This window comes from Pseudophryne corroboree, chromosome 1 (assembly GCF_028390025.1).
Source record: "Pseudophryne corroboree isolate aPseCor3 chromosome 1, aPseCor3.hap2, whole genome shotgun sequence".
Lineage (NCBI taxonomy): Eukaryota > Metazoa > Chordata > Amphibia > Anura > Myobatrachidae > Pseudophryne > Pseudophryne corroboree.
In genome coordinates this window covers 1082151065-1082169089 of record NC_086444.1, presented here as the reverse complement: position 1 = coordinate 1082169089, position 18025 = coordinate 1082151065, and the positions used below count along the sequence as shown (strand labels likewise).

At 44.3% G+C, this 18025-nt stretch overlaps 1 protein-coding gene across 8 annotated transcripts in view; it reads right to left on the bottom strand.

Annotated features, from left to right (window-relative positions):
* Positions 1-18025, bottom strand: part of RBM47 (RNA binding motif protein 47) — a 226709-nt gene that overhangs the window by 83353 nt on the left and 125331 nt on the right. For 4 of the 8 annotated variants that reach the window (XM_063921033.1, XM_063921035.1, XM_063921034.1 and 1 more), the window contains exon 1: positions 12087-12165. The exons of 1 other annotated variant lie outside the window; for it this stretch is intronic. The gene's annotated coding sequence lies outside the window, so the exon portion shown is untranslated. Of the gene's footprint in view, positions 1-6897; positions 7029-12086; positions 12273-18025 lie in introns of those variants that run through there. 3 more of the 8 variants (XM_063921037.1, XM_063921038.1, XM_063921031.1) reach the window with 2 other exon arrangements.

Sequence of the window (18025 nt, the reverse complement as noted above, 5' to 3'; positions counted from 1 at the left end):
AATTGCGGACTAAACATTAACCATTGAAGTGATCAGTAGTTAGCGCTACTGGATTTTTCTCTTCATTCTAGACAGCTCATGTCACACTGATAAAAGGTCACATACTGCCTGTCTCGCAATATTAACATTTAAAGAAAATTATACTGAAAATAAACTTACTACATTTTGGGGGTGATTCCGAGTTGTTCGCTCGCTAGCTGCTTTTAGCAGCATTGCACACGCTAAGCCGCCGCCCTCTGGGAGTGTATCTTAGCTTAGCAGAATTGCGAACGAAAGATTAGCAGAATTGCGAATAGAAATTTCTTAGCAGTTTCTGAGTAGCTCCAGACTTACTCAGCCATTGCGACCAGCTCAGTCCTTTTCGTTCCTGGTTTGATGTCACAAACACGCCCTGCGTTTGCCCAACCACTCCCCCCATTTCTCCAGCCACTCCTGCGTTTTGCAACTCGAACGCCTGCGTTTTTCCGCACATTCCCATAAAACGGCCAGTTTCCGCCCAGAAACACCCACTTCCTGTCAATCACACTACGATCAGCACAGCGATGAAAAAGCTTCGTTATGCCGTGAGTAAAATACCTAACTTTTGTGTAAAATAACTAAGTGCATGCGCTCTGCGAACCTTGTGCATGCGCAGTAAGCGACTATTCGCAATATAGCGAAAATCAGCAACGAGCGAACAACTCGGAATGACCCCCTTTATGTAGTTGTTCTTGAGGGAAATAAAACTTTTGTCCATGTGAAGTCATATAAATGAATATAAAGATGCAGATATATTGCGTAACGTTTACCGTACAGAATGACCAGTGTCCATGTGCTTTACTGAAATGGCATACAGGAAATAAACCAAACATGCATCCCTAGGGTTTGAAATGCCTGCTGTCAGAATACCTACCGCGGCATCCTGACAGTGTGAATCCCGACAAGGGGAAGGTAAGTATACTTACCTTTCCCAATGGCCCCCGAAACCTTAACCATCCCTTCCCATAGTCTAAACCTAACCCCCCCCCTTAGCATAATCCTAACCCTCCCCAGCGGTGCCTAACCTTAACCCCTTCCCGCAGCCTAAACGTAACCATCCACCTCTTGCAGCCTAACCCTAACCTACCCCATGGGTACCTAACCCCCCTCCCTCAGTCTAAATCTAAGCCTCCCACCCCACCCGCCCCACACCTTAACCATAAACCCACCCCCACCCCACCCTCCTCGTAGATTACCTCTCCTGAGGTCCGGCAGTGGGACATTTGTGAACTTGGGTCATACTTGCCTACTTTTGAAAAAGCATTTCAGGGAGATTATGAAAGTAACACCTATCAGCGTGAACGTGTACTGCTACATCTGGGAGGCCTGTCATGAAAATTACTTACATCCAAATGTAAATGAGCCCCAAAGTTAGTAAGATCTACTTGTTGAAGAAAAGACTCTTATATTTTGCAGAATTTGTTTGTTTATTGTATTTTACAAGAGGTTTCATATACTGTAAGTGGCCATGAGAAACTTTATTTAAAATGCATGTGGCCATAGGGATCACTGGGGGTAATTCAGAGTTGATCGCTAGCTGAAAATGTTCGCTGCGCAGCGATGATGCAAAAAAAGGCATTTCTGCGCATGCGTATGCGGCACAGTGCGCACTCGCGACGTACTTTCACAGCGGCTGATGTAGTTCCACACAAGGTCTAGCGAAGCATTTCAGTCTCAATGGCCGCCGCAGAGTGATTGACATGAAGTGGGCGTTTCTGGGTGTCAACTGACCGTTTTCAGGGTGTGTTCGAAAAAACGCAGGCGTGCCAGGAAAAACGCAGGCATGGCTGGGCGAACGCAGGGCGTGTTTGTGATGGCAAATCCGGAACTGAATAGTCTGAAATGATCGAAAGCGCTGAGTAGGTCTGGAGCTACTCAGAAACTGCACAATATTTTTTTGTAGCTGTTCTGCGATGCATTCGTGTGTACTTCTGCTAAGCTAAGATACACTCCCAGAGGGCGGCGGCTTAGCGTTTGCACGGCTGCTAAAAACTGCTAGCGAGCGATCAACTCGGAATGACCCCCATTGTGTCTTATAACCAATGCAGGGAAATGGCATTGATGTTCCCATTTGAATGAATGTATCTGTGATTTATTTCCCCCCCTCCCAAGAATGTAACAGCTGCATAAAGGTGCAATCAGGGAGATTGCTGGGGAGTCAGGGAGATTGCTGCTATTTCAGGGAGTCTCCTGCAGAATGAGGGAGCGTAGGCAAGTATGACTTGGGTGTCTGTATGCTGGCGCCGGGATTGTGATCCCATTTGGGGTTCCAGCCGGATAATTTGACAACCGGGATCCCATTGGGATCCTGACCGGATCCCTACTCAGTACTCACCACGTCTGTATGTCTACTATAACAACATGCATCTAGCAGCCATGCTTATTGAATCAAGCTGTCATTACACTTGTCTGCAGCAGGTGATGGGACTGCCTTTAGAACAAACCAACTTTGTAATATTTATATTCTCCTTGAAATAAGTCATATTTAAAAATAGTGTCCTTGTAAATACATCCTTAAACGGTCAGATAATCTCAGACATCTAACATTAACTGTATATTGTAATAATTCACAGTCACAGCCACTTCTCGAGCTGCTGCCCACTCAACTTGCACAACCTTTGATCATTGAATGGATCAATTGAAAAGGCAATCTGCATTGCTTTTAAATCAGTTTAAGATAACAAATCAGACCAATAAATCAGCAGTTTGAGAGGTACAAACATTCAATACACATCAACTTCAACTTTGTTCCAAAAAGCTAACAATGAGCAAATGAAATAATCCCTCAACTGGCAATAAAATATCCCACAAACAAATGTTTCTCAAAGAGACTGAAAATCACGTGTAACTTTTTGATGTACAACAGTGCTTGTTGGATAGATATAGCCTCCTACCAGTGCCGTAACTAGGCATTTTAGCGCTGTGTGCAAGAAATGGCATTGGCGGCCCCCCCATGCAAGATAGGGCGTGGCTTCATGGGGAAGGGGCGTGGACACAAAATAATACCAATTCATACTACGGTGCACAGTAGTCTCCATTATTCAAATTACGCACACAGTTGCGCCACTACACCAGGTAGAGCCCCTTTTACACATTATGGAAGATGTTCCCCCTTTTTACACATTACGGCAGACAGCGTCCCCCTTTTACACATTACGGTAGACAGCGTCCCCCTTTTTACACATTACGGTAGACAGCGTCCCCCTTTTTACACATTATGGCAGACAGCGTCCCCTTTTTACACATTATGGCAGACAGAGTCGCCTTCTTACACATTACGGCAGACAGCGTCCCCCTTTTTACACATTACGGCAGACAGAGTCCCCTTTTTACACATTACGGCAAACATCGTCCCCCTTTTTACACATTAAGGCAGACAGCGTCCCCTTTTTTACACATTACGGCAGACAGCGTCCCCTTTTTACATATTACGGCAGACAGCGTCCCCTTTTTACACATTATGGCAGACAGCGTCCCCTTACACATTACAACAGACAGCGTCCCCTTTTTACACATTATGGCAGACAGCGTCCCCCTTTTTACACATTACGGCAGACAGCGTCCCCCTTTTTACACAGTATGGCAGACAGCATCCCCCTTTTTAAACATTACGGCAGACAGCGTCCCCCTTTTTACACATTATGGCAGACAGAATAGATAGAGAAATAGAGAGAGAGAGAGATACTTACCATCTCTCCCCGCTGGCAGTCAGGCTCCTCGTGCTGGCAGATCCCTCGGTGCAGGCAGGGAGGAGGAGGAGGGAGGGTGACTGGAGCTGCAGCAGCGCTATGTAATTGGTAGAGGCGCGCTGCAGCTGTACCCTCTCCTTCCGTACTGGCTGCCCGCTGCCACTGTGAATGCTGGGATGAAGGAACCGCATCCCAGCATTCACAGCCGCGCCGGGCAGCCAATAGATTCTTTGTATGATTTTAATCATTTTTATACTGAAACATCTGGAGAAAACTGGAGTATGACATTTGAGGCCCAGCCTCCCCTGACCGCTAGCCACTGCTGTTTACATGCTATTTAAACTTAAGTGGGTGTAAGACCAACCTTCCTTATTTTAGACGCAGCGCTGGCAAACGCTGCCAAATCAATGACGTAAAATGGCAGCATACAGTGGGGATTAGCTTGTGGTTGGTAATTGGCACTTGTCTTACACCAACCTGGTTTTTGACATGGACTATGAGAAGAACTGTATCGGCTCCAGCTGTGTTTTGAGAAAGTTAGTTACATTTAAATTTGGAGAGAGACAGAGAGAGAGAGAGAGAGAGAGAGAGAAAGAGAGGGAGAGAGAGATACACCGTATTTCTAGTACAGATGTATATGTGAACTTCCTTATTTTTGAGATTCACTTCAATATCACAAATAAGCAGTTTTGTTTCCAAACACAGCTTCCTCTTCAGTGGAAACATTATTTTCCCAACTCTAAAACATTCTATGCACGTTATCTTTTAGAAGCAAAGGTCGAGCAAAACACTGTAATTGACATTATCTGTGGCTTGCTACTACAACCGTACTTACCCAAAACAACAAGCTCAACTACTATTAAATGGCATGTGATAACAAGGTCAGAAAGAGGAAAAATTATCAGTGAAAAACATAAATCCCCACACACAAAGTAAGCATGCAAGAAGTCCAGAAATGTTTGATTTATGAATGGTTAAAGTTACATACAGTATGTTGAGCACTGTCTGTTCCCCAATTAACTTCAAAGACATAATGCACTAACTAACGTATGGATAACTGGATTGGGCATTAAGCGGACAAAGAGTATATATATCAGTGGTTCCCAAACTCAATCCTCAAAGCGCCCTAACAGTCCAGGTTTTAAGGTTGTCCATGTTTAAGCACAGGTGACTTAATTAGTACCACATTTATATCCTATGTACTTAGCATAAATAAATATCCTTAAAACCTGGACTGTTATGGTGCCTTGAGGAACGAGTTTGGGAATCACTGGTATATAGTACTATACAGCAGCCCCTAACTTTTAGGGTTAGCTGGAATTTGTATGATTTATTCATGGCAGGTTCAAGTATCCCTATTTTCCCATACTGATCAACAGCACAAAGAAACCTCTCATACTATTTTCTGTGAGGCGGGCAGTAATCCAGGCGCTCCTCACTCAGTACAGATCATCAGGTCTGTGTCTCCAACTGAATTTTTTTTTAATTGTCTGGTGTTATCACCATCCTGGGATAACTCCTTGGTAGATGGGGTTATATCACCTTGATGTCCTATCTATCAGCAAAAACACCCATTTTTGCCACATATAGTTAAATTGTCGTTGTTTAATTAATAGAGCCTTTAGTGTAGGAACGCAAAAGCTGTTTGAGCCACTCCTCCTGTATTGTGTCTTCTGACAACCTGCCTGCTCTGAGTCCATGCCGGTACACTGTGATTAGTTAGTGCTGAGTCTCAGTACTGCCCTGGTGGCTACACCACTCAGTATGGAAGACACGACCCCTCAGTGAGTTGGCCCCACCCTTAGTGGTTACTGCCAGGAGGCGGGAGTTCTCTGTTACCCCGGACACTAATTACAACCTAGTTATGACTCTGCTGTGAGATATTAATAGCTACATCGTAATATAATAATTTAGGACTTATTCAGGTTTCGGAGGCTTCAGGGTGTTTTACAGCAATCTGAAAACCCTGCATTATGTTATCTAAACAGATCGTGCTATGGTCATGCTCGCCGGCCATATAAAGCTGAAGTATCAAGTTGTACCATATGTATGTGACCAGAGTCGGACCAACCCACAGGGACACAGGGGAAACCCCCGGCGGGCCCCTCTGTACAGGGCCCACCCCTACCTCAAGAAATCAGGTTCCAGATTGTGCACTTACATTATATATTATACATATGTTACATTATACTGTGCAGGACTATGGTATATTTTCTACAGTGCATTGCTGTACATTGTCATGCATGCACTAGCAGTATTTACTATATATATTTGTCAAGGGGCCCTTACCACTGCATTTCCCTGGTGGGCCCTTCATGCCCCAGTCCGACGCTGTATGTGACAAACAACCTGCACAGGTGTACCTGCTCAGTAGCACAGAACCAGAAATAATACTGTGCCTGTAGTAAGTATACACCATGACTTGCAGACAGGATGGATTTATAGTACTCACATGAAGAAAGTTGTCATGACATTTATAAGGAAGTGAATGATTTTATGATGTACCTTTTCTTGTACATTGACCTTCTAGTTGCACAAGCAAAACACATGTAATCACAGATACACACGCTTACCTCTAACCACAACGGTGACCTTTTAAATCAAAAGGGCCAACGTAGGTAAATAGTGGAGCATAGGCGCAGCGACTGGCGCAATTGGAGCACAAACTCTGCTGCATTGAGAGAGCCCAACCGCACCACGTCTCACATACATTCGCTACCTCTATACTGTATATACAGATTTAGTTTACTTTAAAGGCTTTACAGGAAGATGACAGAACAAAACAGGAGCTTAAGTTCAAATATACTCTAAATAGAACATGTGCATAGAAAGAATATGAAAGAGAATAAGAAATGTGCAGATGAAAGCTACTTACACTACACTGCGCTCCATTCCTGTTGAAGATAAGTGTCTCAAGTGCCCTCTTCTTTATTACAACCATGTGTATGATTAAAGAGATCTATTGCAGTGTGTACAAGAGGAGCAGCTACAGGAAGGATCCCCATGCAGCAAACCAGAGAACTCCCACCTTCATGTCATAGAACCCTACAGAGTTTCTCTTTCACATCCCCCTTTGTATCCCAGCCTAAGTTTCTGATCCCAGGTGAAGGTATCAGCCTAGATAAGATCAGGAGCATTGCTGTGTCAGTTGCAAGATGCACACAAGGCTTTTAGGATTTATCAGACGTACCTGCTGGCTGCTCTGTGTTTAGATCTTCATTTATATTGTTCTCATGCAAACGACAGGACAATGTATTTGCAGTTGCAGAAAGGGGAAGCTGTCAGGACTCTCCGCATTGTTTCCAAAATCAGGAATTGTTGAATTGAAACTAGCCCTGAGGCCAATAGGGCAAGTATGTTTTGTACATGGCCTTGAACACAAGATACTCAGTGGGAGATACAGACAAAAAAAGTAACAAGCTGCTGGTTTCACAGAAGTACATTTTTAACTCTTGTCAGTTGGAATCTAAAAAGCCAACATATTCATCCTCATTGAATGCTACTAAAGACCACTGAGTAATGATATAGTGATTTGGGGAAAAGTATTGCGGGCCCTGTAATGCCAGTAATGGCACAAACATGCCCTCAAGTTGTTGTGACCTCTATCTCTACAGTGGGTATGGCATTCATATTCAAGATTTGATGTGACTACACCCCTAAGTACCGGAGCTTGGCTTGGTATGTTACTTGTTAACATATTGCAGGAATGGCCATCAAATCGGCCACCATTGATGATGCTATGGGTTCTTTTCAACAATGGCAAGAAACCACAATCCCAATCCTAATGCCCTGGGTCACTCTACTCAACTAACATGCACCACAGGCCTGAGGCCTAACTGCATCTATCAAGAGTTAAATAAGTGAAGTTGGCCACCCATGACTGGATTCCTGCCAGCACCACATTCAAAATGTCGCTGGCCTCCCCTGATTATCCGGTGTTCAACAAGTTGCTACATGTTCGCAACCGGCGCCAAATTTAAACAGCCATTACAGCTGCTTGACTGGTGCTGGAACAGTGACAGTCCTAGTGCCGGACACCAAAGTGAAGCGCGGCATGACATACTGTTTCATTATACCAGTATACCTTGAGCACTGCATATAGGTAATACATAGCTCCTCATGTGTATTAATGCCTAATAGTAGTTTATTTATTAACAGTTATTGATATGGGGCACGCACACATATTACACAGCATTTTACAGAGAACTGTCATTCACATCAGTCCCTGCCCCTGTGGAGTTTACAATCCATATTCCCTACCACTTGTATACACATACACAATAGGCTTCATTTTTGTCAGAAGCCGAATCACCTACCAGTATACTCCACATCAATAAGGCCCTGGTTGGAATCAAAGTCATAACCCCTTGTGCTTTAAGGCAGCAAAGCTAACCATCGCACAACCGTGCTGCCAAAACAGAAACTTTTTAAAGGCATCAGAGAATCCGCTAAATCGTCTAGAGCACACACATTATAAAAGACCCGCAGGTGGAGCAAATTATTTCACTTGCAATCCTGTGAGGCGACCTGGAAAACATGAACTGTTGGAGGTACTTGAGGACCGAGGTTGAGAAACACTGGTCTAGAGCATAGGTAAATGATATTTCTTATTATATCTAAATAAATCCCTCCCAATTATCCATTATTAGCTTTGGGTGAAATTAATATTTGAGAAAACTTTAATATGTATATTTGTGACAACATTAAGGGAGGTCTGGTGGCTTGCCGCTAAGATATTAATTAGGATGTCTTATTCTTTTGGTAATATGGTTACTGAGATCTCACTATCCCGGAATTGTGGTGTCCTGTAACCTCTACAAGTATCCAATTATAAAAGCGTCATAACATTCTGTTTTATATCAACACGGAATACTAGGAATGCTTCATGTTAAATGTTTTGTTCTAACACACAGAAAACAGAATCGCTGAACAAAGTAATGAAACCTTATTGAACTAGGGACGTGTCTTTCTCGTCTTTTTTAGCCTTTTTTAAGTCTATTTCCTAACGATGATTATTCCTCTCGCCCTGTTACTTCAGAAAACAAGTCTGGTAATGGAATGCCCTTCAAACTCACGGTCGATTGCTTCTAGTAAATGTTTCACTAGACACTAAACAACCCCCTGTGTTCCACCCTCAGTGCAAACATTGCATGAAGGATGAAAAATAATATTCAGGAACAGTAATACAGGACCTTGGAGGTGGTAAAGACACAAAAGATACAATCTGTGAGAATATTCATCCAATCGGTTTTGTTATTACATTCATTCCAATGTTATCGTGCATGAGATTCTAAATGATCATAAATCAAGCATTGGTTTTTTTTTCTGGAAATTAATATTTTATAAACATGTATATATAACATAGAATACGCCTGACACCCATATTAATTTACATCTTCATTAAATTCTTAACATGATGGATGAATTAACCTATAAGCAGTTTTGATTGTTATTCTATAATTGTATAGAAAATAAATATATATAACTGAATGGATAGTTGTTTTGAGAACTCGGAGTATATGGCACCCTATAGTTCTCCAGGTATGACCATATATTAGTCTGCTGCAGCCAGCCCACCAAGATTAAGAATCCATATCACATATCACAGAAATAAGGATTCTTTCTATTCGGGGGAATGTATCGATTTAAATTGCCAAGCATCGATAAGAGCCCATCCTGGCGATCAGCAAGTAAAGTGATTATTTCGGATGCAATGCTTATCCAGATCTTCTCCAAGAATTTCTGTTTATATTTAAAGGACAGAATTACAGTATACAGGCCCCCTATGTGTCCCTCACACTAATCCAGAGCTTCCCAAACTTTTTGGGATCACGGTGCTCTAGAGCAGTGGTTCTCAAACTCGGTCCTCAGGACCCCACACGGTTCACGTTTTCCATGTCACCCAGCAGGTGCACTCTGTATCACCAATTGTCAGATTTTAAAAATCTACAGGTGACCTGCAAAACATGAACCGCGTGGGGTCCTGAGGACCGAGTTTGAGAACCTGTGCTCTAGAGCATCAAAAAAAATTTCATGGCAGCCTTAGGCAAAAAGTGTCTTATTGAGAAATCTAAAACAAAATATTAAATTAAGCAAATTGTATTCATATGTCATTCTTAGGTTCTATTGTGTGGTGAGGGACCAGATTTGCTTTTGTACAGTATGTCCACATATATTATTACTGGAAGCCACAAGCACTGGTTCTGCCAATTACATTGAGCATAAATAATTTGAATTGGTCCTGGACCACACCAACCCGAGGCACCCCTGCAAGTGTCCTGAGGCACCCCAGGTTGCCACGGCACACAGTTTGAGAACCACTGCACTAATCAATAGGAACATATGAAAGAAGTATGCTGTACTTTTCTGGGCCACAGATTAAGGGTTGTATCATGCCGCAGTAACTAAATGCTGTGAACCGTGTGACTTCCCAGCTAGGAAAGTGCAGTGTTCAATAGTTTAATCTGCAGTGTAGCAAGAAATCTCCACCTTATCTGAGTATCAGTCTTGAAGATGTTGGAAAATCACAGTGCTCATCCATTGCTGGGTGACACTACCGGGCACACCCCTCAACTGTCTCTATTTCGGCAGTACTGATTTGCTGGGATTATCCCAAGATAGATACCTTTGCCCGATTAGTGGAAGGTTGCACTTTTTTTTTTCTTCTTGGTATGGCCTTCAGAAGTGCTAAGTACACCAACTATGACATGGCCTAGAACTATACAAAGGTAAGGATGCACTGCACTTCAGAAATGCTAAGCATGACCCCACCATACCTCATCCACTACCTGTTCCGAATTTAGTAATGGTTGGGAGGTATACTGCCCTAAGCCTGAGAGTTAGCTTTTGCACCCCACTGTTACATTTTGAATTCATTATTTTGTTAGGCACTTTTGATTATGGTCCGAGCTTCTCATTGTATTAAGTTTTCAACTTCTACTGGCCTGAAATGTCTACCGTTATGAAGTGGATGGCGATAGAACAACCTGTAGCCAATCATATCATCAGAATGTTTACAGCAGTAGAAGATGGAGGGAGGGGGATTGATGTGATTATACTAGTTAGGGAGGCAGGGGCAGTGTCATTATGTGAGAAGGGGAATGGAGGCAAGCAGGGAGTACCAGGTAGATACTGTTGAAGGTTCACGATCCCCAACAGCAGTGTCTAATGACGTGAGTCTCCTAACAAACCGGTGCAGGAAAATCAAACACACCTCTGTATCAAACAGAGTTCATAAACCAGGATTTTATTACTTTACCTAGAGCTGCTATTCAAATGCATTTTTGCATATATAGACTTTCAATTATTATCATCATACAATTTTATATTAAAACATAGAATATTTTGTAATTAGTCAATAATAAAGATGATGAGTATGGGAACCAACATTACATAATATGGCAACCTATTTTGGGGGTCCAGCTCACATGTTAAGAAACAGTGCTCTAACTACAAATTCAGCAATTGTGTTTCATAGCGCCATACTCTTCAGAAATGTGTGGGAGACCTCTCAGGCTTTTGATAGAGCAGGAAATTCTCCCATAAATTTCTTACCTGCTGCAAAGTGAGTGGTAACATGGCAAAAATTGAGTCATCATGAACTGAGTTATCAATTCACTGCCACTCATTGAGGTGAGTGGGACTTGATGATGAGATTATTTTCCCATCTGATGAAACACATTGTATCATTAAGCCACACCCACTTATTTCCTACCATGCTACCTCCTATCCCAGAAGGGAGGCAGGAAAAGTAGACAAGTGTATTGTATATTTCAGCACCTGTCATAAAGAAAATGAAATACAATACAGAGGAGCATATATAGAAATAGGTTAGTCATGTTTTGAGCTATTGATAGGTGATAAAGAAAAGGTGTGTCTGGCATTAAAGAACAACTGTGAAGATTGCATAATGAAGTAATACCATATTCTACTTTGGAAGCAGACCTACACCTAGAATAACGAGCCGGTAACATTCCTACACCTACACAACGATAAACCAGAAATAGCTACACAGCCCTCACAGGTGACCCTGCCTCTCCAGTGTCTTCTCTAAATCTGCCAAAGTTCAAAAACACATTACAGGATGAAACAAGCAGAATCCCATTCAGATTACCTAGTATAAACCCAGGGACCATCCAAAGGTTTAACCACTCATTTGCCTTTTGGATACATATTTGTTAAACAGGATCGGTAGGTGACTGCTTCCCTGTTAAACCATTAAATGACTTAATACATTATCCACTCTTTACTATGCAGCCAAGAAAGCTGTAAAGCGGGTAAAATATTACGTTCTAGGAACCTAGTACATGAGGAATACAAGAAGGTACATTTCAGAGGTCCATTTGGCTTAATTGAAGGCATATTCCCTGATCAGCCTACCTGTTACCTGGCGGAGAGCAGCACTCAATAGTAGCTCCTGTGCTTTCTGGCTGATTTTCTGAAGTCTGCAGAACTGTAATGTACAAGAGCTCCAAGGTATCAGAGGATTCCAGTGTTTGCTTAGCGTTGACTGAGGAGGTGCTGTCACCACACAGTTCTACCTGACAGACCTTTGTACTACCTGGGATGCCTACAAAAAATAAAATAAACGTTCCTTAGTAGTACAATTCAGTCTAAAGATTAAATTCAAGCACTGTATATATTACAGGGTATTTAGTAACACTTACACACACGCATCTAAACAGTCCTGTACTCTAAGAATACTAATATTTCCAGTTGTATGTTCTAAGATCAGCAAGGGAAGAACTTTTCCCCAGAACAACTCACTTCTTACATATGGTGATTGCATTATTTTTTATCCATAACTACAACGTCAGGTTTATCATTCTATGTATCAGGTTTATCATTCTCACTATCATTCGCAAGCTCTTTTCCAGATATGGGCAATGTTTTCAATGTATAGTACATATGCATTAAAAAAAAAAAAACAACTACTATAAAAGTACAGAAAGCATGTAATAAACCAAAACTGCAGAATATCATAATAAAGCAAAATAAACACACATGAATTAAAGAGCAGCCAAGGTTTTTGACCGTTACATTTGCTAGCTGTCTCCAGTATGCCTATTCGTGTCTCATTTGCTGACTAATGGTTCCCTACTTGTCAGGGGGTCCCTAAAAGCTACATAATCAAGTTTAAAAGTCAAGCAATCTGCCGTTTGCACTGGGACTCTGAGACCAGAGTATGACATGACAAGGTTAGGGAGATAGGCTATACCCTGGACAAGCCACATTTGCCAGTGATGGAACTGATATTAGCGCTTCTATACATAAAAGGAATTGTGAATGCTGAAGAAGTATTAAAAGGCACTTTAAAGTACTCCTTAAACCCAAGGGGTATATGTAATAACAGCCTGTGACTTGCAGGCATCGACAAGATACTGGCGAATGTACAGTAGTAGATGTATTAAAGTAGCAATCAATTAAAAGGCAAGACCATCCTGATTTTGCCTTTTCAATGATTTTGACTTTAAAACATCGGCCACACTCGCTGAGATCTTGCTGATGCCTGCACGTCACAGGCTATTATTTAACCTCAAGTCTGAATTGGAATAAAGGTCTTTATTTCCTAAGACATTAACTATGACACAAACACTTCATACGTCCCGAATGTCCTACCTAAATACTTCAGCTTGCCTTTTCACATCGTAGCCACCTTTCAGGACCCTCTCCAATATAGGGCTGCTAGCTAGTGGCAGTGGGTGCAGTGTTTGCAGTGCACATGGTCCTCCGTGCCGCCCACACTGCAGCCACTATTTCCACTGCTGTCACCGGCCAGGGGAATGTATAAACACAGCACAGTAAAGCTGCAGTGGCACAGCCAGAGAAAAAGGCTCCATATAGTTACCACCGCTTTGGCATATCTTAGTGGGTCCTCCCACACCACCCATTCTGTAACTCGTCTCCTGGATGGCCAGGACTTCATCTATTTTAGTGCAAGCAGTAGAACACAGTCACACACACAATGACTGCAGGTACATAATGACAGTAATTACCATATATTGTCATATAATTCTGATTTGTGTAGTTTGGTTATGGGGAGTGGGCACAGGGAGCTCAGTAGGCCTTGCACACAGGCCCACTAGCTTCTCATACTGTTTCTGGTGCTAGCCACCTACTGTATCAAATTGTCAAATCATGATAAGACTCTCCTTAGCCTTCAAGTGTTTAAATGCTCCTAAAAACCCATCTCTTTAGTAGATCATAGTTCCATTGGGTGTGGCATATTTGGTTGACACTGATTATGTCCCAGGTGGTCTAGTAGTGACTATGAGCCTAAGTCATATTTGGATGCTACGCCCGATTTTCACGCAGCTGAGCGATTATCGTTAGACCACAAATGTGCTGCGATCGCACTGCACATGTGCCAAGGCACATTTGTGATGCCGCTCGCAGTGAGAATTTAAATGCAGAATGATTGACAGGAAGGGACCGTTTGGGGGAGGTAACGGGTAGTGGCGTCAAAAACACAGGCTTGTCACTGCCATTCTCGGGGTGTGTATCTGCCTTCAGCTGCAATCATGTACGCAGAGGGACATGGCAGCAGCGTTGATACTGCCACGCCGAGTCTGTGTAGCCACAGACTCGCTCGGGGAGTTGATGTTCCGGTGGGCGTCTATATTATTTTCAGGGTGGCAGCTTCACTTTTTTCAGGCAATTCCATAGCCTGAAAAAATGCAGCTGTGTAGGCGTGTGTATAAAAACGTTCACATGCGAGGAACATCGGCAGTGCGTCCCGCTCAGAATCATAGCCTTTCTCCTACGTCCTAGAGGATGCTGGGGACTCCGTAAGGACCATGGGGTATAGACGGGCACCGCAGGAGACATGGGCACTCTAAGACTTTAGATGGGTGTGAACGGGCTCCTCCTTCTATGCCCCTCCTCCAGACCTCAGTTAGATCCTGTGCCCAGAGGAGACTGGATGCACTACAGGGGAGCTCTACTGAGTTTCTCTGAAAAGATTTTTGTAAGGTTTTTTATTTTCAGGGAGCACTGTTGGCAACAGGCTCCCTGCTTCGTGGGACTGAGGGGAGAGAATCAGACCCACTGTCCTGGACTGATGGGCTCTGCTTCTTAGGCTACTGGACACCATTAGCTCCAGAGGGTCGGAACACAGGTGTCGTCCTTGCTGTTCGTCCCGGAGCCGCGCCGCCGTCCTCCTCACAGAGCCGGAAGATAGAAGCCGGGTAAGTGTAAGAAGAAAGAAGACTTCAAAGGCGGCAGAAGACTTCAGATCTTCATGAGGCACCGCGCAGCGGTCGCGCTGCGCGCCATTGCTCTCACAACACACACAGGCATAGCACGGGTGCAGGGCGCAGGGGGGGCGCCCTGGGCAGCAATTTTCACCTCAAAATAGTCTGGCACAGTTATATAGATACTGCAGAGGCAGTATATAATAAATCCCTTGCCAGTTTAAAGGAAAAGAGCGGGACCGAAGCCCGCCGTCGAGGGGGCGGAGCTTGATCCTCCAGCACTAGCCAGCGCCATTTTCTCCACAGCAAGCTGCAGAGAAGCTGCTCCCGGACTCTCCCCTGCTGAACAAGTAACAGGGGGCAAAAACGAGGGGGGGGGGCACATTTATTTGGTGCTAAATTGTGTAGATATAGCGCTTTACAGGCTGGGACTTTGTTTCAGTATCCGGTGACGCTGGGTGTGTGCTGGCATACTTTCTCTCTGTCTCTTCAAAGGGCCTTATTGTGGGTCTGTCCCCATATTCAGATATCCCAGTGTGTGTGGGGGTGTCAGTACGTGTGTGTCGACATGTCTGAAGCGGAAGGCTCGTCTAGGGAGGATGCAGAGCAGATGGTGGTGGTGTCTCCGTCGGCACAGCCGACACCTGATTGGTTGGACATGTGGAATGTTTTAAATGCTAATGTGACCTTATTACATAAGAGATTGGACAAAGCAGAGTCCAGGGACAGCGCAGGGAGTCAATCCATGGCTTTGGCTGTGTCACAAGACCCCTCAGGGTCCCATAAACGTCCCTTCTCCCAGATAGCAGACACTGATACCGACACAGATTCTGACTCCAGTGTCGACTATGTTGATGCGAGGTTACACCCAAGGGTGGCCAAAAGTATTCATTATATGATTATTGCAATAAAAGATGTATTACATATCACAGAGGACACCTCTGTCCCTGACACGAGGGTCTGCATGTTTAAGGGAAAGAATCCTGACGTAACGTTTCCCCCATCTCATGAGCTGAACGCTTTATTTGAAAAGGCTTGGGAAATTCCAGACAAGAGACTGCAGGTTCCCAAGAGAATTATTATGGCGTATCATTTCCCCTCAAAGGACAGGTTATGGTGGGAATCCTCGCCCACGGTGGACAAGGCCTTGACGCGCTTGTCCAAAAAGGTGGCGCTACCATCCACGGATACGGCGGCCCTAAAGGATCCTGCGGATTGCAGACAGGAAACTACCTTAAAATCAATTTATGCGCATACGGGAACCCTGCTCAGACCTGCAGTAGCGTCGGCATGGGTGGGTAGCGCAATTGCAGCGTGGGTAGATAACTTGTCATCCGACATTGACACCTTAGATAAGGATAGTATTTTGTTGACCTTGGGTCACATTAAGGACGCAGCGATATATATGAGAGAGGCTGCGAGAGATATTGGGCTGTTGGGTTTCTGCTAGAAGGTCCCTGTGGACCCGTCAATGGACAGGTGATGCTGATTAAAAAAGACATATGGAGGCTTTGCCTTACAAAGATGAAGTTTTATTTGGGGAGGGCCTCGCGGACCTGGTTCCCACAGCTACTGCGGGTAAGTCTTCTTTTTTGCCTTATGTTCCCCCACAGCAAAAGAAAACACCTCAATACCAAATGCAGTCCTTTCGGTCGCATAAGTTCAGAAAGGGTTGGGGCTCTTCCTTCCTCGCCAGAGGTAGAGGTAGAGGGAAAAGAACACCAGCTACAGCTAGTTCCCAGGAACAAAAATCCTCCCCGGCCTCTACAAAATCCACGGCATGACGCTGGGGCTCCGCTGCGGGAGTCCGCACCGGTGGGGGCACGTCTTCGTCTCTTCAGCCAGGTCTGGGTTCAGTCGGATTTGGATCCTTGGGTGGTCGAAATTGTATCCCAAGGCTACAAACTCGAGTTCGAAGATGTGCCTCCACACCGATTTTTCAAATCGGCCTTGCCAATTTCTCCCCCAGAGAGGGAAATAGTTTTAGCTGCCATACAAAAGCTGTGTCAACAGCAGGTGATTATCAAGGTTCCCCTAGAGCAACAGGGGAAAGAGTTTTATTCAACCCTATTTGTGGTCCCGAAGCCGGATGGCTCGGTCAGACCAATTCTGAATCTAAAATCCCTAAACTTATATTTGAAAAGGTTCAAGTTCAAGATGGAATCTCTCCGGGCAGTGATCTCCACCCTGGAAGGGGGGGATTTTATGGTGTCACTAGACATAAAGGATGCATACCTTCATGTCCCCATATATCCTCCTCATCAGGCGTACCTGAGATTCGCTGTACAGGATTGTCATTACCAGTTTCAGACGTTGCCGTTTGGGCTTTCAACGGCCCCGAGAATATTTACCAAAGTAATGGCGGAAATGATGGTGCTCCTGCGCAAGCAGGGGGTCACAATTATCCCATACTTGGACGATCACCTGATAAAGGCAAGTTCGAGAGATCAGTTACTAAAAAGCGTGTCTCTCTCCTTGAGAGTACTACAACAACAACACGGCTGGATTCTAAATCTTCCAAAGTCGCAGTTGGTTCCGACAACTCGGCTGTCATTTTTGGGCATGGTTCTGGACACGGAAAAGAAGAGGGTTTTTCTCCCAATGGAAAAAGCCCAGGAACTCCAGAGCATGGTCAAGGATCTGCTGAAACCAAAAAGAGTGTCAGTTCATCAATGCACTCGAGTATTGGGAAAGATGGTGGCGGCCTACGAGGCCATTCCGTTCGGCAGGTTCCATGCGAGAACTTTTCAGTGGGACCTTCTGGACAAGTGGTCAGGGTCCCATCTACAGATGCATCGGAGGATAAGCCTGTCTCCCAGGGCCAGGGTCTCTCTCCTGTGGTGGCTCCAGAGTGCTCACCTTCTAGAGGGTCGCAGGTTCGACATTCAAGATTGGGTTCTTGTGACCACGGACGCGAGCCTCCGAGGATGGGGAGCAGTCACACAAGGAAGAAATTTTCAGGAGGCTTGTCTACACATCAATGTGCTGGAATTAAGGGCCATATACAACGGCCTGCAACAGGCGGAGAGTCTTCTTCGCAACCTACCCATTCTGATCCAATCAGACAACGTCACAGCCATGGCGCATGTAAACCGCCAGGGCGGGACAAGGAGCAGAGCAGCAATG